Source organism: Lactuca serriola, chromosome 4 (genome assembly GCF_051521515.1).
Source record: "Lactuca serriola cultivar US96UC23 chromosome 4, Lser_US96UC23_V15, whole genome shotgun sequence".
Classification (NCBI taxonomy): Eukaryota; Viridiplantae; Streptophyta; class Magnoliopsida; order Asterales; family Asteraceae; genus Lactuca; species Lactuca serriola.
The window spans coordinates 310,856,511-310,878,094 of NC_136411.1; the positions used below are offsets into that span (position 1 = coordinate 310,856,511).

At 39.2% G+C, this 21,584-nt stretch overlaps 1 long non-coding RNA gene across 2 annotated transcripts; it reads right to left on the bottom strand.

The window, feature by feature from the left end:
• Positions 1–15,719: 15,719 nt before the first annotated feature.
• On the bottom strand, positions 15,720–21,078 carry LOC145097283 (uncharacterized). 2 transcript variants are annotated; one of them, XR_013704308.1, is made up of 4 exons: positions 20,930–21,078; positions 20,626–20,780; positions 20,264–20,391; positions 15,720–15,846 (listed from the first exon to the last, which is right to left on the bottom strand). It is a non-coding gene; the product is annotated as an uncharacterized LOC145097283 (long non-coding RNA). The 2 variants fall into 2 exon arrangements; XR_013704307.1 differs by having other exon boundaries at positions 15,720–20,391.
• Between the last annotated feature and the right edge of the window lie 506 nt (positions 21,079–21,584).

A 21,584-nucleotide genomic window follows, 5' to 3' on the forward strand; every position in this document is an offset into this window, starting at 1 on the left:
GACTTTTAGGGTTTGACCGAATGGAAATTTTGGGTTGTCACATCATCCCCCTGTAAAAGGGAATTTCGTCCCGAAATTAGAATTTAGATAAGGAAGTAGGTATGAATGATCGAGTCGAGAGGAGGAAACTGCCTAATCGATTGGTTCTAGCGCTCCTAAGTGAAATCGGGTTCTCGGTTGGTATCCCAACGAATCTTCACTAACGGGCGACTACGTTGCTTCGTCCGCTTGACCTCTCGGTCGAGGGTCACTACGGTTCTAATACGAAGGCAAGGATCTCGACGAGTGGACTTACAAGAGTCCTAACGGAAAGGTACGGTTTCAAGATCGAGATGCAAAGAGTAGAATGTACGTCACTGAGTTCGCGGAGTAGATCTAGTCTGCGAGATACAGGACCGATTCTGGCAAGAATCTCGGAGGTCGTATCTATCTTGGATTTAGCTTTCCACGCTTTACGAAGCGTATTAAGCCATTCCCAAAGTGAGTTTTTCCTAAAGAACTTGGTCTCTCACTTGGAACTTCCAAGGGTTCTTTCTCTTACTAAACTTCCCAGTCAAGGGCCACCCCTTGCTGGGTCAAAGTCGAAAGGGTTTCTGTAATTTGCGAGGAGTTCTGAATGAACTATGACAGTAGGTCTGTAAGACCTAGAATTTGGCGTATGATTGTCGGCGTCTCTGGTGTCGACAAATTCTCAACGGTTTTGACAAATTGTAAGAGTACTCAAAATTTCCCACATCACTAATAGTGTGTCATAGAAATTTAACTCTTCAATTTCAAAACTCGTGCCTAGAGAACTTCGCGAAAAGTTCCTCTGAAGGAAATGTTTCCATGGGTTTCTTCTTACTACGAGGGTAGATAAGTAGGTCATTACCGGGAGAAATGACGAACTGATCCAAGTAAGAAAGACGTACCCTAATCATTTAGCTCATGAAAACTATGGGCGTATTGGTCCTATCCGAAGGGTATCACTACGGACTCGAAGTGTCCGCATCGAGTTCGGAAGATAGTCTTCCGGACATCCTTCCCTAACACTCGAACTGGTGATATTCAGATCTCAGATCCATTTCTGAAGTAATTCTTTCCTTGCGTTTGCTCAACCATTTCATCTATGCGAGGCAGAGATAACGATTTCTAATGAAAAATCTTGACGGAGTCCTCGATATCCGAGGTACATACGATGCAATCCGTCAATCTCTGGAAGAATAAGACCGGAGTTCTCCAGGGTGAGAAGCCTAGTCTTCTAATTCTATTTTTGTGTAGTTCGTTAAGTTGTCTGGGCTGTTCTTGTATCTCCGTAGGTGTTTAGACTGTAGGGCGATCGGTTTACAGGAGTCGTACTGGGTTCTAAGTTTGTTCACATGACAATGTGATTACTCGTAGACTTAGGCAGTTCTCCGTCCTGAAGTTCATATTAGAATTTATACATGGTTTCACAATCACAATCTCGTGTATACGAGTCATGTATAATTAAGACTGAAAAGGTAGTCGAATAACTGATTCTTCTTTAAGCTCATTTCCCATTGGGGAAAAAGAAGTTAAAATGGAATCATCAATTCTAAACCTGTAGAACCTTGATTATATATTACCCTTATATATACATTCCTCAGCGATAGACCAACTGTATGAATCTTTGGGTTGAACTTGACGTACTGCATGAGTGGTACTTCGGGGCTTTCTTCGGAAGGAGAGGAACTATGAGGTACTCTAGCCATGGGTACTTCGGTGTTCTGTAATGACGACTTCGCTGGAAAGGCGATTTCGAAGAAAGAGATGTACGTATGAAGCTGGTATGGTGTCGATCAAATTGAATCTAGTTGTATGATAATGTCGGAATCATACAGAAACTTATAGACATTAGATTTGAACATAAGGCGTTTACAGACAAAACTCAACCGTGCAACCATGAACAGAGTTACACTACTTTAAATTTACTACAAGACTATTGTTGCGGATAAGGTATACTTACAAAAGACAAGTATACACAGCACGAGCATCCCTATACAGACAGGATCTCGCAAAAGGTAAGACTCTAGTTGCACTAGTTTTGGGTAGTTTGTAATCCTGTTACAACAAAACGCCTAAATTACATTAATGTGGGTTCCGGAGTAGGTTCTCCTGCAGCTGTGATCCTAAGAATCTTCCCATCTGCACCCGAGTTCTTTGCTATCGGGCAATCCTTCTTGAGGTGTCCAATTTCACCGCATTGGTGTCATCCCTCTGGTGAACTCTCAGTTCAGCCAATTTTCGTTCCATATCGAGAAGGTATCTTTCGTACACCCTCTGGCGTACTCGGAGCTCTATGACTTCGAATCGAGTTTCAGCTAGTGCTTGCAGTAAAGTTTCATGGTCTCTATCGGACCTCTCACGAGCATGTTCAAGCCGACTGGTGCGAAGCATATGCATTCCTCCATTTGTATCAACTTCTGCGATACGTTGTAGGGCTCTCATGCCCTGAATTTCGTTTCGGGCAACTCTACAGATCAGAATGGGTAGAACTCTATCTGCTGAGCTCCCTTCACTCACGTTGTAGAAGCTTCGGTCTCCATGAAACGACATAGGTTGATCTTGATCGTCGCTCCATGTTTCCAAACATTCCACCCATGGAGGCGTCGGGCCATGAAAAGCCGGACGAGGGTTAGGAATTGGAACAGGAGCTGTCCGAGGTAGATCTTCAACCTCGGGTTCAGAGTTAGCACCATCCAAAAGGTCTTCATCATGGTGATCATTCACAGGAATAGGATTATCATTATCTGGCTCTTCTTAAAACCATCCAGCAATGACCTCATTCGGAAGGTAAGGGTTGTCGTGGGGATGGAGTCCAGCCATGTTATCTACGCGAGAATTGGGGTAAGAGAATAATTATTAGACGAACTATCTAGATAATTATTTAGAAAATCTTCATTAGTTACATCGGTATTTGTGAAGTGCATACCGGTTATATGTAATCAAAATAGGATAGGCATTCGAATAAGTGACCTTAACTCCAAATTCACACTGAATAGGGGTAAAGTAAAATTTCCACAGATTCTAAGTCTATAACATCCTAATTACATATAGCCTTAGTGTATCCACTTAGCAACTATCAACTTAGTAATGAAGATCCCGTTTTAGTTCTCAAGTATGAAGTACTTATAGTAACACCAAATACTCCTATAGTATTTTAAGTTTAATGTTATGTTCTACTGTTCTCATTGTGGTAGGGTTGGTAAGATTTTAGCATCGTTGCAACCACACAACTACACTTAGGCACATGTTAGTCAACCCTCAGATAATATAGGTGATCAGGCTATATCTTCCCAGTTGTGACCATATGTCTCTAAGCCCACTTGTGTTTCCCAACAATCGTAATTCTTTTGTACTTGTCCTAGTGACACTGATTTTAGTATGAATGCAGGCACATATACTTTCTTAAATATCTTATTATTTAAAGTATAAACTCTTGGTCAGAGTATTTTTAATCCCTTATGTATTTATAGTTAGTATATCTTTTATGGGTTGATATACTTAATTCACTATAAACAATGCTCTGGTACCAATCTATCACACCCCAAAACAAAGAACGCCAGAAACGTTCTGGTGCGGATGACGTCATGTACAGTATCACAACAATGAAAAGTAGTAAACAAGCAACAACATCATCCATTGCATTAATAATATAATTATTATACAATTATGTTCTGTCAAATTTTGATAAACACTAAAGCATAAATCAAAATGAAAGATGAGTCTTCAACGAGCTCCATCTTCCCTAATCCTTGCATCGGTACCTGTCTATGATGACCTGAGGATACAAGTAATTTTGAAAGCGAGTATCAGCTTTGAAGCTGGTGAGATCATAAGTATTTTAGTGTCTTAATTTGTATGTATATGAACTGTAAGTATGGAAAATGTATATGAATTGTAAGTATTGAAAATGTATATGAACTGTAAGTATTGAAAATGTATATGAACTGTAAATGTAAAAATGTTTGTAAAACAACTGTAAACGTTTGAAAAACCCTAGAAATCCCTATGATTCCTACTATTATATAAAGTGTGTCTTCTACCAAGATCTAACTGTTCTCAATGTAGTCTTCTACCAAGACTTAACTGTTCTAAATGTTCGTTTCATGTAAAAGTGTGTAATTTTCCCAAGTGTAACTATCATTAAAAAAAATATAGTTTTTACATTTATAGTTTAAGTGAAAAGATCACTTAATATATGTACAGGGAAAATTAATGTAGTACTAAAATGTAGCGCTATAAGAACTAATGCTGTACTAACTACCTTAAACCGGATTTATATTAAGGCATCATGTGATTAATTGTACCATACTATCGACTGGATAAACAACGACAAATGTAGGTCATAAAAAGGAATGATGTTTGGCACCCGCAGACCTGCAGGTCCGGCTGTAGCTAGCAGCAAGGTGTAGGATAGTCAATCCAGTATAGATCTATACGCAAACTCACGCTCTCCCTCCAAGAGACTCTGGCTACAACTCGGGCCAGGACATTTAAGGCATGCTCCGATACAGTGGATCACAATTCTGTCAATGTATATATGTATATGTAATGTATTGTTACTCGTTCTAGTATCGTTGTATATGTTCTCTTTCTAGTATAGTTGTATATGTTCTCTTTCTAGTATAGTTGTATGTGTTCTCTTTCTAGTAAAGTTGTATAAGTTCTAGCTGTAGTGTACGTGCTCTCTATCTAGCAAGTATAGTAATGTACTGTAACGTTCTAGCAACTATTGACACATGAATGAACTGACTCGTTGTATGGTATCGCGTTCTAGTAATAGTTCTAGTATCTTCCTAAACTACCCGTATGGTAGTTTACTAGTAATCTAACTGGTACGTATGGACATGGATGTATACCCTTGCTACCCAAGGGCATGGGATGAACTGGAAGGGCCTTTATGACTAGATATGTACATATGTTATATAACTTATATTTAAACGACATTCGGACGAGTACCCGATATCCCACCAGACCACATCTCAAGCGCGAAAAGGAAATAGGGTGGATAGCCTTCCTAAGTCTTTTAAACATTTCTTATATAACTATACATATAGAGGCATGCAATTTATAAAATAAAAGCATAAATAAGTTTTGTAAAACCTTTGAACATAATTATTATCTTAAGAAAAGATCGACTTGATGTCAATCTATAAAACGGTTTGAAGGCATGTGTTTGATAAAACGGTTTAGTATAAAGAAACATTTGTTTGAAACACAATTGTAAATAAGTTTGAAAAGTAATATACAGAGTAAAATGTACAGAGAAATAAGGAGTTTTAAACACATAAAGTGTTTATGAAAGACATTTGAAGGAAACTGTTTAGTAAAACGGCTAATGAGTAGCCAATCATTTGAATGCTGCTTATTAATCACATGTGATTGATATAATAATTAGCATAAATCTACTTGTATCCCCCCATAAAACATTTAAAAACAGTTTAAAACATTGATTAAGGGGTATGAACTCACCTGTGGTAAGTGGATCGGAAGGAAGTGTCGGATAAGTGCTTGGTGTCAAGTGAAGACTTAGACACGCACAAAGATCCTAATAACATATAAGGATATATGTATATACACAATTAGTCTTTAAATAACTAATAAACAAAGTTAAGACATTCTAGGACATGCTAAACACTTTATACAAGTGTTATAAGTCTCAAGGGTTGCATCTAAGTGTTGTAGGGAAAGGCTAGTGTGTTTCGGGTTCAAGGAACACTATTAAAATGAGTTTACCCCCTATGGATCAACACCCCTTGAGTTTACGGTCGTAAACTCTTGAGTTTACGGTCGTAAACTCCTAACCTTTTGACCATTTGGTGATTTGAAGTCTTCTAGGCTATTCCAAGCATTCCTACTTCATGAATTAGTCTTAGGAAGTGTTGTGTGGCATCAAAACACTCCTAAATGGAGTTTACGGTCTAAGGGCCATTTCTCATGAGTTTACTACCTTAAACTCATGAGTTTACTACCTTAAACTCATGAGTTTACTACCTTAAACTCCTAAGTTTATGGTTTTTGGGGTTTTCAAGTCCTTAGCTCAATCATAGCACTAGTCTAGGTTAGATTTAGCAATAAGGAACAATCATGGGACTTTTAATGGACATTTACACACCTTTTGGGGTGTTTACGGTTTTGGGACATCCCTAAACCGTAAACACATAAAAGTGGGGGTTTTGGTGCTTTTTCAAGGCTTAAACACTATAAGGAGTGGTTTAAATATGTCAAGGATGGTTTAAACATCAAACTAGGGCTTAGATAAGGACTTAGGCACACTTTGGTTCCCTTTACGGTGTTTACGGCCCAAGAAAATTCTTGGACCGTAAACACCTCCAATCTTGTGTTCTTGACATATTTTCTTGATGTTTAAATGTAGTACTAGCTCAATAATGCTCAAGGATGGAAGTACTTACTATTGGAAGGCTTGATTTGTGCTAAAAGGCCAAGAACACTTAGTGTGTGTTCTTGGTGTTCTTGGTGTTTTGGAAAATCTAGACAAAATACATAAATGAATGGATGAATAGATGCACAAACACTAGATTAAGTGTTTTACTAACTTGAAATGGTTAGAACACTCACAGCTTTGAAGATTTGGTATTAAATCTTGGATGATACTTGAGAGGATATTTTGGAGTTTACTCTTTTGACTTTTGGGGAGTAAACACAAATGACTAACTTTTTGGGGAGTAAACTCATACATAGGCATGAATTTACGGTTTTGGTGATTTCTAAACCCAAAACATAAAAGTTTGGTTGGGTGTTTCTAATACGCGAAGTGTTTGCGGTTTTCAAAAATCAAAACCCGAGACGACACTTTCTTTCACCCGTTCGTTTAAAAATAATATTAAAATAATCAAACGAACTTTATATTTCTTAAAAATAAGAAATAATGACATTGATTTATGATACAAAGGGGTTGAGTTTTAGGGTTTGACCAAATGGAAATTTCGGGTTGTCACAAATAATTATCATTACCTCAAATCATGGGTGTTACAACATAATAACAACATAAATCACATGATCATCAAGCAATACATGAATGATGATAATTAACATACAGAAAACCACCATACTATGCAATCAATAAAGCGTCGGCCTTGGTGCCTTCGACCCGTAACATTCACAAAGGGAGACTCACCTCGAAAAGCTGAATCTCTCTGAAATAAATCTCTTGATGCTGCCTTGACGACTCCCGAGCTATCAATGCAAAATAACAATCAATCAAGATCCAATAATCCATCTTTGGGTAAAATAACCAATTTACCCCTGGCCTAATTTGGATAATGACTAAGCCCCAAAACCATAACATAAAAGGTGCATCACTAGATAATCTTCCAGAGCCCACCAATGGCCCACTTATGGCCAAATTTTCCAAATTGGGCCAAAATTCCTCTAATGGGCTTTACCCTAAAGCCGAAACATAAACATAGCCTAAAACCTGATTTCATATGGTCCACTATAGCCCAAAGTAACAAGGTCCAAGAAAACGTTGGGCGTTCATCACCAGTGAACTGATCGCGAGCCCCAGCTAGAACGTTGGGCATTCCTCGACCCAACATTGGGCGTTCGCACACTAATGCCCAAAAGTGCTTATTAAGCACTTAATGCCTAAAGCCACACAACTAGAAACCTAGATCCAATTCCTAAAGATGTTGGGCATTCCTCGACCCAACATCTAGAACCATAATGTCACTAACTTGGTGGCTTTGCATGCCCCAAAAGGTCCTAACTTCAAGGTATAACATTAAACCTCCATAAAAAAGGGCTCAATCTCATGCATAGGACTTATACAACGGTAAAGATGCAAACTTTTTTTACTATAAACCATCATAAACACCAAGAGAAGAAACTCAAAGCTTCTGGAGTGATCATAACTACAAGATCTCAATCATGGGACCAAAAAGGGACCAAAATCCACAAGTACTTAGATCTAAGCTTCTAATGAGCAAGGTTAGAGCTTTATACCTTAAATGTGCTGGAAATAGAGTAGCGAACCAAGATTTAAAAGCTCTTACTTGAACCTCCACCTTGCACCAAGCTTTTCTTCCTTGAATGAGCTTAAAACACACACAATCAGCTCACAACATACAAGGAGGCTCTAGGGTTTCGAGATTAAGGCTTGAGGCTATAGAGTCTGGAAACGAGGCCAACACCTAGGACTTAAGGTGTTTAAATAGGGTCCAAGACCCTAGATTAGGCTTTCCATCTGATCATACGAACGCCTTGCGTTCCCAAATCTTCCCGCGTCCGTATTTCCCATGTACGCCCTATGTACTTCCCTTGTACGCCATGCGTACCCGCTTTGGCCCAACACCCCTCTAACTTCAAATGATCATAAATTTTGCATCCCTTATCCGTTTTCGACGTTCATTATATCCACGGAAAGATGACGAGAAGCTCTAAACTTCTAACAAATCACCTTCATCTTAAAAGTTCCCCAAAAAACCCAAAATTCATAAAAGACCGAACTATTAAATTACGATTATATCCTTGGCCTCCGAAGAAACAATCGAACACTTGGATCACTTGGACCATAACACCCACACCCGAGAAGGGCCAACTTCTTCCTTTCCCAAGGACTTAAGCCTCATGACCAATGAAGATTGGACCGCAGCCCCGAATAAAGAAGCAAATCTGAAACCGAGTGTTACAAAAAAATTTCATTTAATATTTAAAGATTACAAGCATATTTTGTTTTCCAAAATACCATTACATAAACTCATATCCATAAAATCAGAGTATCTAAAACAATAAATGCGGAAAATACTGGAGAGTGCATGCTGCGCCATCAAGTCGGGCCCTTTCCGTTAGAACCAGAAGTACCTGAACCACCCAACAAAACTGTAAGCAAATGCTTAGTGAGTTCCCAAAATACACAAAACATATAACCACATAATGTCATGCAACATATATACATATGATTGTTATGGACTCCCTCCATGGTCTTCACCTGGAATGTCATGGGCTACCCCTATGATCTTACATCTATGGGCCATGAGCTCCCCAATGGTCTTTACCAAGTTCCATGGGCTCCCCCCATGGTCTTCACATACATCATAACATGCCTAATAACAAAACCATTGCATATCTTACTATTGAAACCTCATATCAAGTAAAGGGTCGGCATTGGTGCCTTCGACCCATTGGTATAATGAGAAGACACACCTAAGTCTGCTGAAAACAATAGTTGCTCGACTACCAATCTAAATTCTCACACTTTAATAACAAATAGCCCTATTAGGATTATGACACAAGCTAGACAACGGCCCAAAATCCTAAGTCTAAGTCCCTCCATGATGGCCCGAAGGCCTCTCCTTCCTTAATGGGCCCAAAATCATAGTCCAAAACCATAATGGGCTACAAGGCCCAATCATGCCAAATATAGCCCAAACCAGAACAAAAATCCAATGACTCTGAATGGGTCCAGAACCAAGGCTGAATAGGGCCCAATAATCTTACAAGCCCAACGAAGCCCAAACTCATCTGGGGTATGCACGCCCAACGTACGACATCAATACGCTTAGCCTACTGAGTCCTTTGGCTGTAAGCACAACATACACATCCATACGCCCAACGTACATGCAGAAAAGTCCATTAAGTGTTTAATACATTAAATCTTAACGTCTAACTCCAAATATGAGTCTATTAAGATGTCCTAAGGCATAAAGTTGGCAACTTTATGCCCTTATATGCCACATGGGACTCCAATACCTCATTTTTCCCATTAAGACCACTTTTAAGACCTTAAACTTATGCATGGTCCCATACAACCTTCAAGATGGGATTTTTATGCATCAAACATGTCCAAGGAGCTTAGAGATAACATTTCTAGCCTATGCAGTTGCTTAAACTCGTAAGAGATGGTTCATGAACCAAAAATGGACTTCACAACAAACCCTAACTGAAAATAGAAAAATAGATGGCAAGGTCTAGACATTTTACCTCCAAAAGTTCCTCAAGATGAACTAGAATCATGATCTGGAAGCCCAATAATATCCAAGACTTGATCGCCACCTTCTCCTTCTTGTAAACCCACTAAAATGGCCACCAAAACAATTTTAAGCTCAAAGATTACGCTATCATGCAAATCTACGGAATTAGGACGATAATAGACTATGGAGGCTGTCAAGGGTAATGTCCAAGAAACATAAGATTGTTTAAATAGGGTCCTTGCGCTAAAATTAGGGTTTTAGTCTTGAGCCACGTATGCCTAGCGTACATGGTACATACTCGCGACCAACCTTCCCTAGTACACGAAGCGTACACCTATGTACGCCTAGTGTATGTAGGGACCCTTTTTGCAAAGAAAATTCATTCTAAGGGAAAGAAAAGTAATTACCTGAATTATGACCGTTACAAATCTCCTCCACTTGAAATAGACTTCGTCCTCGAAGTCTGGTGATGCGAATAGATCTAGGTAATGCTCTCTCATCTCGCCTTTTGGCTCCCAGGTCCATTTGGAACCCCTCTGATGTTGTCATTGCACCTTCACCAGCTTCACCACTTTGTTACGAAGAGCTTTAGTTTTCCTATCCAGAACCGCAATGGGCTTCATAGCATAGTTCAGGCTCTTATGCACCTGATTATCATCCAATGAAATAACTGCAACCTCATGTGCTACACACTTTCGGAGCTGAGACACGTGGAAGGTGTTATGGATCCGACTGAGCTCATCAAGAAGATCCAACCGATAAGCAACCCTGCCAACTTGGGAAGAAATTATGAATGGACCAATAAATCGGGGCCCCATTTAGCCCCTCTTCCGAAACCGGATGATACCTTTCCAAGGTGACACCTTCAGCAAAACAAAATCCCCCACTTGAAACTTAACATCCGAACGGCATTGGTCAGCATTGCTTTCCTGACGGCTTTGCGCGACTCACAACCTGTCACGCACCTGCTGAATCAACTCTGTGGTCTTAAGCACCACTTCGGTGCTTCACATGACTCGATGGCCAACCTCCCCCAACAAATTGGAGTCCTACATCTCCGCCCATACAACATCTCGAATGGGGGTCGATCAATACTAGCATGATAACTGCTGTTGTAAGAGAACTCTGCTAGTGGGAGGTAAGTATCACAACTCCATCGGAAGTCTAAAACACATGCGCGAAGCATATCCTCAAGCGTCTAGATCGTCCGCTCGCTATTCCCATCTGTGTGGGGGTGGTAAGTTATGGTGAAAAGTAGCTGAGTACCTAACTCCCCATGAAACTTCCTTCAGAACCTGGAGGTGAATTGAACATCGCGGTCCTAAACCACAGATACCGGCACTCCGTACCTGAATAACACCTCCGACACATAGATATCTGCTAATTTATCTGCGGAGATACTCTCAGAAATCGGAATAAAATGAGCACTCTTGGTCAACCTGTCCACAATAACCCAAATGGAATCAACACCCCACACCGTCCTAGGTAACTTCATGATAATGTCCATGGTGATCTCCTCCCATTTGCACATGGGGATGGGTAACGGATGAACCTTGTTGTGAGGCCTCTGATGCTCAACTTTGACCTTTGTGCAAGTGAAACACCGCTCAACAAACCAAGTAACTTCTCGCTTTATGCAAGGACACCAGTAGCTTAATCTCAAGTCTCGGTACATCTTTTTAGCCCCCAGATGGATAAAAAATTTTGATTTATACGCCTCCTCCAAAATCTTATGCCTCACTCCCCTAAATGTCAGAACCCAAACCTTGCCACACTGAGTCAATAATCCCCGGCTGTCTAGAACAAACAATGGAATCTACCCCCTAATCCGCTCAGTCTTCCAATTCTCCTTTTTCAATCCCTCCATGCATACCCCCTTGATCATATCCATCAATGGTGAGGTAACTGTCATCCTCAAGCACACATCTCAGATTGGAGCACTTACTGCCTTACGCCTCAAAGCATCGGCCAACACATTGGCCTTTCTGGGATGATACAAAATCTCACAGTCATAATCTCTCACCATGTTTAACCATCTCTTCTGCCACATGTTCATATTCGGCTGATCCATCAAATATTTCAAACTCTTGTGACCGGTGAAAATGGTGCATCAGACCCCATATAAGTAATGCGTCCAAATCTTGAGGGAAAATACCACCGCCCCTAATTCCTAGTCATGAGTGGGTTAATTGGCCTCAAGAGGCTTCAGCTTCCTCGATGTGTAAGCAATAACATGTCTGTTCTGCATCAGGACAACTCCCAAACCCGAAATAGAAGCGTCACAATACACCACAAAATCATCTAATACCTCAGGTAGCACCTGAATCGGGGCCTCACATAATTTCTTTCTTAAGGTTTCAAATGTGAATTACTGATCTGGACCCCATCGAAAGGTCACACTCTTCTTGGTCAAGCGGGTCAAAGGCATTGCAATCTTAGAGAAAGCCTATATAAATCTCCGACAGTACCCTGTCAGACCCAAGAAACTCCGAATCTCAGATGCATTCTTCAGAACCTCCCAATGCATCACCGACTCAATCTTGGCCGGATCCAACAAGATACCCTCTTGGTTGATGATGTTCCCCAGAAACTGCACCTCACGCAACTAAAACTCGCATTTGGAGAATTTGGCATAAAGCCTCTTCTTCGTCAAGGTCTCCAACACCTCCCTCAAATGTTGCTCGTGCTGCTCTTTGGTCTTAGAGTAAACCAAGATATCATCAATGAAAACAATCACAGACTGATCTAGCATCGGCTTGCAAACCCGGTTCACGAGATCCATGAACGTTGTTTGGGCATTGGTGAGCCCAAATGGCATCATCACAAACTCTTAATGACCATAACGAGTTCTAAAGGTCGTATTTGGTATATACTTATCCCTGATCCTCATATGATGATAGGCCAACCGAAGATCAATCTTGGAAAACCAAGATGCACCTTGAAGCTAATCAAATAAGTCATCGATCCTTGAAAGCGGGTAACGGTATCTCACCATCAGCTTGTTTAGCTCCCGATAATCTATATACATCCCGTGTGACCCATCCTTCTTTTTCACGAACAGAATAAGTGCTCCTCTCGGGGATCTGCTCAGATCAATAAATCCCCTGTCTAGCAGCTCCTATAGCTGTGTAGACAGCTCCTACATCTCAAGGGGAGCTAGACGATACGATGCCTTGGCTATCGGAGCCACACCAAGCATTAAATCAATCTGGAACTCCACCTCCCTCTCGTGAGGCACCCCAGACAACTCCTCTAGGAAAGCATCGGGAGAATACGCACATAAGGTACCCTGCTCAACTCTACCATGGTCTCCGCCCTCGAGTCAGAGACATAAGCCAGAAACCCAGAACAACCCTGCTGAAGAAGTCTCCTAGCCCTCGTATCCAAATAGAGAGTTGGCCCATGTGAGGCTCTCTCACCATGAATAACCAGTTCTCCCCCACTTGGGGTTCGAACTCTCACCAGCTGCCGCTCATAATCAATTACGGACCCATTGGGCCCCAACCAATCCCTCCCGATTATTACTTTCAATCCCCTCAAAGGAACCAGTACCAAATTAATAGGGAATCTCTCACAGTACATATTCAGAATACTCCTCCGAAATACCCTCGCAACACTCATGGTATGGTCATCCGCAATCTCCACCTCAAGTGGGGAATCGAAAATCCCCGGAGCATCTCGAAACTTCTTGCTAAGTGCGAGAGATGCAAATGATCGAGTAGTCCCCAAATCAAAAAGAACATGACCTGACAATCTATTGACGAAAAAGGTCCCTATACAAGATCATAACAACATGAGCAGAACAATAAAATAAATAAGAAAAAAATAGTCCACATACCAGTCACGACGTCCGATGTTGATCGGGCCTCCTCTGTGGTCAACTGAAATGCACGACTCTTCACTGTAGGAACCTTCGTCTTGACCGGGCGGCCATTAGTAGTCCTCATTGTGGAGGGCGTAGGCACCATAACCGCTCCTCCAGACAACCTCATACAATCGGCCTTTTTATGGCCGTTTTGGTTCTAGTGAAAACAAATCAAGCCCTGGTTGGGGCAATCCCTGCTAATGTGGCCCGATTGGCCACAAGCATAACATGTCTAGCCTACTGCCCGACAGGCTCCACTGTGTGGCTTGCCGCACTTGGCATAGCGGCCCCTGCCCTGTTGACCCCTACTGGGAGGATAGGAGGTCTTAGGCTTCTTGGCCTGACCCACTGCTACCTGAACTTGCACCGACTTCCGCTTCGTGCGAAGCTCCAACTAAATTTCCCGTTCCCGGGCCTTCTTCACCATGTCATTCAGGGTTTTCCACCCTGAAAAGCTCACGAACTCACAGATATCATCCCTCAGCGTGGAATGATACCTCGTCTTCTATATCTCCTCATTCACAGCATACTACGGAACTAACAATGCCCTCTCTCTGAACTTAGCAGTAATCTCCTCCAAAATCTTTGTCGTCTGCTGAAGGTCCTGTAACTCCCTCACCAATCGTTGCACCTCAATGGCCAGTTCAAACTCCTGGTAAAAGCTCCACACAAACATCTCCCAGGACATCTCAACCACACCCGCCGATCCTACCTCACGGGTAACCTCCTCCCACCAATCTCGCGCCCGATCCTTTTGCATACAAGACTCAAACCCTACCTTTTCTGCCTTGGGGAAAAGCTAGTGCATTGGACATTCTCCATGTCAGCAGCCCATCAATGACTAGTGATGGGGTCCCTAACCCCAAAGAACTCAGGCGCACCACACGCCTTGAACTCCCGGAATGAGGGAGCTCGAGTCCTAATCTGACCCGCAGCAATCTCAGCTCAGAAAGAACTGAGCCACTCCACCATAATCTCCATAATCCCTTCCTTGACGATACCAAAGATTACTTGGGTAGCATCAAGGATGCCACGAATAACGTTAGCCGTGATAAGCTCATGTAGCCTCTCATCAATTGGCTCTACACCAGAGCTTGAACATGATCCTGATCCTGATCCCGAACCTAAACCTCCTCGCGTAATCATCACCATCCTCAACTGAAAATACAACATAAAAAGCAACTAATAAGGAAGTTTGAAAGGATTCCTCATCACCGGACTCCTCAGAGCTTCCAGGTATGCCCTTGTTTCGGGTACATGTAGTACGGGCCCAATACTACGTTCCACACCTACCTGCACCTTCCCCAAGGCCAGACCTGATGCCTCTAATTCAACTAACCACAGATAAACATGACCCACAGAACACAACACAAACTCAGATCCTAGATTATTCTAGGATTTCTCTATCCTCACCGAACCAAAACTCTAAATCAATCATCCCAGGTAGCCCTATGCACGCAAGTTATACACAAATAGAATCACATACACTGTCAAATAAAGCTTCTACCTTAAAACCACAACCAAAAAAAGAATAGGAAATAAGGCAGAATCCATCATTCTAGGGCAATGCAATCCTAGATATATTCAACTTTGAAAGCATACACTTAGCAAATAATCAATTCAACATCAATTCCAAGAATATATCTCTAGCATGGCTAATATACTGGGAACACTTACTTGAGCTCGGCGATTACGCGCATCGCACTCTCCCCCTTTTACTTAAGAAAAACTTTTTCAAAAAAAGTTAATTTTTGTTTCTTTTGAAAAAGGGTTTACCAGTTCCTCGGTTTGTGTTCTGACACACCTGAAAGTGTGCCCAAACCCCTCAAACCAAGGCTCTGATACCAACTTGTAACACCCTAAAAATTTAGGTAAAAATTTTCATTTAATATTTAAAGGTTACAACCATATTTTTTTTTTTTGCAAAATACCATTACATAAACTCAAGTACATAAAATCAGAGTATCCAAATCAATGAATCCGGAAATACTAGAGAGTGCATGCTGCGCCATCAAGTCGTGCCATTGCCCTTAGAACTAGAAGTACCTGAAACACCTAACAAAACTGTAAGCAAATGGTTAGTGGGTTCCCAAAATACACAAAACATATAAGTACATACTGCCATGTGACATATATACATAGGATTGCCATGGACTCCCACCATGATCTTCACCCGGAATGTCATGGGCCACCCCATGGTCTTACATCCATGGGCCATAAGCTCCCACCATAGTCTTTACCAAGTGCCATGGAATCCCCCCCATGGTCTTCACATAATTCATAACCTTCCAAATAACAAAACCATTGCATATTTAACTATTGAAACCTCATATCAAGTAATGGGCCGACATTGGTGCCTTCGACCTATTGGTATAATGAGAAGACTCACCTCAGTCTGCTGAATACAATAGCTGCTCGACTACCAATCCAAATTCTCACACTGTAAGGATATACAAATAGTCCTAATTAGGATTATGACACAACCTAGACAAAGGCCCAAAATCCTAAGTCCAAGTCCCTCCATGATGGCCCAAAGGCCTCCCTTTCCTTAATGGGCCCAACATTAAAGTCCAAAACCATAATGAGCCACAAGACCCAAAAGGCCCAATCATGCCAACTATAGCCCAAGCTAGAACACAAGTCCAATAATTTTTCCTGGGTACAGGCCCAAGGTTGAATATGGTCCAATAAGCTTACAAGCCCAATGAAGCCCAAACACATTTGGGTTGCATACGCCCACCATACTACATCAGTACGCTTAACGTACTAAGTCCTTTTCCGTACGCGCAGCGTACAAATCATTACGCCCGGCGTACAAACAACCCATACACAAAAGTCCATTAAGTGCTTAATACTTGAGATCTCAACGTCTAACTCTAGATATGAGTCTATTAGGATGTCCTAGGCCATAAAATTGGTAACTTTATGCCCTTGCATGCCACATGGGACTCCAATACCCCATTTTTCCCATTAAGACCACTTTTAAGACCTTAAACTCATGCAAGATACCAATACAACCTTCAAAATGGCATTTTTATGCATCAAGCATATCCAAGGAGCTTAGATCTAACATTTCTAGCCAATGGAGTTGCTCAAACTCACAAGAGAGGGTCCATTAACGAAAAATGGACTTCACAACAAACCGTTACTCAAACTAGAAAAAGAGATGGCAAGGTCTAGACTTTTTATCTCTAGAAGTTCCTTAAGATGAACTAGATGCAGGACTTGGAAGCTCAATAACATCCAAGAATTGATCACCACCATCTTCTTCTTGTAAACCCACTAAAATGGCCACCAAAACACTTTTAACCTCAAAGATTACACTCTCATGCAAATCAAGGGATTTGGGATGATAATTTACTATGGAGGCTGTATAGGGTAAGGTCCAAGCAACATAAGAGTGTTGAGCCACGTATGTCCCATGTACTTCTTGGTACGCCTCGCATACGTGGTGCATGTCCGCGACCAGCCTTCCCTATTATGCTAAGCGTACACCTATGTACACCCAACATATGTAGGGACTCTTCTTGAAAATAAAATTCATTATAAGGGAAAGAAAAGTAATTACCTAAATTCTGACCGTTACAAATGTGGGACGGTGGACATCCTTGGTAACATCCTTGATGTCGTGCAGGATGCCTAGGCGTCCTTGATACCATTTTTGCATGGTATTTTTCTTCCTTGATTTTGCACTATAAAATGGCCTAAAGTGGGTAGGCGTCCTTGGGGATGACCTTGACGCCTGATGTGTGTCCTTTGCAAGTTTAAGCACTTTTCGTAAGTCACCATTCCAACACGAGACATCCGAATAAAGCTCTGGTATCCTTGGTGACATCATTTAGACCATGTTTGATACCAACATGGTTTCTTCATTTCATGCTCTATTATCTACTAAGATATTGAGTGATTTGACCACAACATCCTTCAGGCTGTCATTGATGCGTGACACGCATCCTTCATCTTCCATGCACATTTTTGCTGATGAAAACGACATAATCAATAGAAACTCAAAACATGAAAGTTGCAAGAAATTTTCTCTAGTTTCCTAATCTTCTAGAATCAATTCAATCGGTGCTCCAGAGCTTTAGATATGACCATAACATTTAAGAGTGGTCAATTTTCCCAACAACATTTTCTTCATCACTTTAGCAATTCATATATCATGGTTATTAGTTTCCTTTTGCTAGTTTTCCATGTAGGTTCCACCAATTTTATGACTATATAATTACCTACACATAATATTCAACATTCTATCAAAGTAGTTCCATTCTTAGGCAGTCAAACATCAAATCAAGAAATTTAATAAAATTGATTTTGTTATAAAAATAGACCGATCAGTCCGTCATATCTTCCTGATCTTCCTGTTCACTTATTTACTCTAATTATGGTTGGCTTTTCTCGAAAAGATAGTCTTCTTTGTCCGTAAATCTTTTTTCGCCCTTCTTTAGTCTTTTGTGTAACTCACAATGGGATCTTCAAATAGTGAATCGAGCCTAGAACTAAACCCTCCGGTCATTTATTGTTACAAATAAAATAAAAACAAACTAAAATAAGCATAAAATTGAACAAAAAGTAATTATAAATAGAATCCGGAATCAGCAATATTCACGATGCGATAACAGGGTTTTCACATAGTGAAAATCATGAATTCATACAACTTTTTAACCAGATAAATACATAAAATAAAATTCTAAGTACGATTTACAAAATTAATTTAATCTGCTAAAGATAAAACTAATCCACGACAATGGCACAAAAAAATTGATGTGAAATTTTTATATAAAATTTTCTTTAAGTTGTAAATTTATAAAACCTGTATCTAATACTTCTTATTTAACACTCACATTGATCAAATATATTATAGTTATGGTAAATAAGGGTGTCAAACTCTCGGCGATTAGGTATGACTATTAACAGACTGAATCAATTTACCTGAAAAGAATTAAATTCACGAGGTTTATAATTTAATCCGATTAAACTCAAATTCTTAAAAAAAAAAGACTAGTTTTATAGAATTATTTTGAAGGACTTCCACTTAAACTTCGAATCCTTATTTCCTGTAGTGACTTGATGATAGTGTAATGAGCACTTAAACTTCAAATCCTTATTTCCTGTAGTGACTTGATGATAGTGTAATGAAGTATTATGATTCTACAAATTATACTAACACATAAGATTAATTACTAGTTTTTATGATTAGTAAATATCTAATTCAATGTTTATCAAACTAGAAACCTTTAAACGAATTAATTGTCTAAAATTACCTATGATTAAATCAGTAGTTTAATAAGATTAAGCCTAACAATACTTGTAAAACCAAAGCACTGTTATATGTTAAATATATCAATTAATACCACATAAACCTAGGATTTTTTAATCACTGGTATTTAATAGTTTTTAGGTCAAAAATATAAGCAACAAGTCACAATAACTAGATTTAGAATCATATGCAACTCAATGATAGGTATTAAAAATCAGAACTTTATTGAAGAGTAAGTTTTTAGTCTCTCGTGTTTTACAGAAAAACGAAAGAAACAAATAAAAATATTGCTAAAAATTGCAAACCTAATAATTTGTTCTTGATTTCTTCCATAATTCTCTTCTAGATCACCTCTTCAACCTCTCTGCCTTTAGGAATGAAATGAGCATTCCTTTCATACATCAGAGAGTTTTTTGTTTCTTTCACACTTTTTTGAGATGTGAAATCCTCGTATTTATATGTAATTAAACTTATTGGCACGACGCTAACCCCAAAATAATCTTCTAATTTGCATCACTAACATTTATCTGTCTCGACGGTAACCCCACAATTTGTTTTATCTTTGATTTTCTTCATTATCCACTCCATTTTTGCTCATTTTTTCTTCTTTAAGGCCTATCTCTTGATTTTGGACTTAATTATCATATATGAGCATATTTGTATCATATTTCTCCTTATTCTATAATTGTCTATTTAAATTACTAATATAATTAATCACATTAAATGACTAATCTTAGCAATATCAAAGACTTTGTTGAAATTGGATGGATTTTTGAAAATTACATTGGTATTATAGACAAAATTAGAAGCATACTAATATAATAAGCTAATCAACAATAATGAATTATTATATACAACCAGGTTGAATCCATAATGATTTTAAGTTACTAACATGTCAAATCCATAATGACTTTAACAGAAGTGCATTGTTAAATTATGTTCTAACCAAATTATCAAATTCTCTATGATTTTTACTGAAACATTTTAAAACCCTTGAGTTCATAAGTGTTCTTGGAGATGTCATAGATTGCATACTGGTTCTTGCTTGAAGGTAACAAAACATTTCAAACTGAAAAATTATCTTATCTTACTATATAACAGAAGTAGATTAAAACTAGAGAAGTAAAAGGTTTGGTTTAAGTTATCAGGAACGCCAGCCAAATAGTACCAATCATAAAAGTTGAAAAGAATTTTGGTTGATACCTTTAGATTCTCATGTAATTTTGAAGCGCAATGCTAGTGATCTTTTTCCACCATCTAAATCCCAAAGATGTCATAATAGAGGCATTCAGAACTCGATTTCCTCCGTTTACTATTCACCACCAACATACCTGGGTTTACCGTCAAGAAATTACTTGATATTTGTGGAAAATAAAAGCATATTTTATAGTGCTCATAGAAATTACGAAAGGGGAATGATGCAAGCGTATTTGCCCATAACTTAAGGTCAAAATACCTTCAAAAACACCAATCATAAAAATGCAATAAAATCCGTAAGTATTATATGTTAGGTCCTTATAAAATTAGATTCTAGCAAGAATTGAAAACCCCCAAATCATTTTTACCTTGGACATAACCCTAGCTTTCGAAAGATGAAAATCAAATGACTTGATCCTTCATGGATGTCACATAATGGTTGAATATAGAGGATTTACTGGAAAATAACTCTGAATGAAGTCGTACGGTGGATACATACCATCATTGATAAGAACATCGTTACCTAGAGAGAGAATGAAGAAGAAAATTGGTATTGAATAAGTAGTGGAAAATGTGGAAGGTATATACAAACGGGAAATCGAGGATTGAGGAATTTGACAGTCCATCATCAACAAGAACATCATTACATAGATAGAGAATGAGGAAAATAACCTATATTGAATAAGCGGTGTAAAACATGGAGCAGATAAGCAAACGAGAAATTGAGAATTGAGGAATCCGACTAATACGAGAAATAGCCAACTAAAACTAAAAACGTTTGCTATAATCGGAGAAGCCAACCTACAAGCAAATTAGGTGAGGCTTAAAACTTGTTAGTGCTCTTAAGACACCACTCAATTTAATACTACCTCCGTCCCAAATTATTTGTCTACATTTGACTTTTCAAGTCTTTATTCTTCAACTTTGACTTTAAATATTTTTCTTTTTGATAGATAATACTTGATGCAAAATATATGAATGAATTGTATTTTAAATGTATTTTCATTGTTATAAGTTTCATCAAGTAATATATAACACAAATAAAAATATTTAAGGTCAAAGTTGATGAAAAAAGATTTCAAAAGTCAAAAGTAGATAATTAATTTGGGACGGAAGGAGTATGTTATATGATTTCCACTTGTGTACTTTTCAAAATTTCATTTTGTCTCCTATTTTTAAAATACTCTGTAAAATACTATTTTCCAGTCATCTACTTTTTAAAATGCCACTTTTAACAGTTAATTAATTAATTTGTAAAATATTATTTTCACCTAATCTATTTTGTACACTATCATGTTTATCGCCGTAGTATATATAATCTAATTTT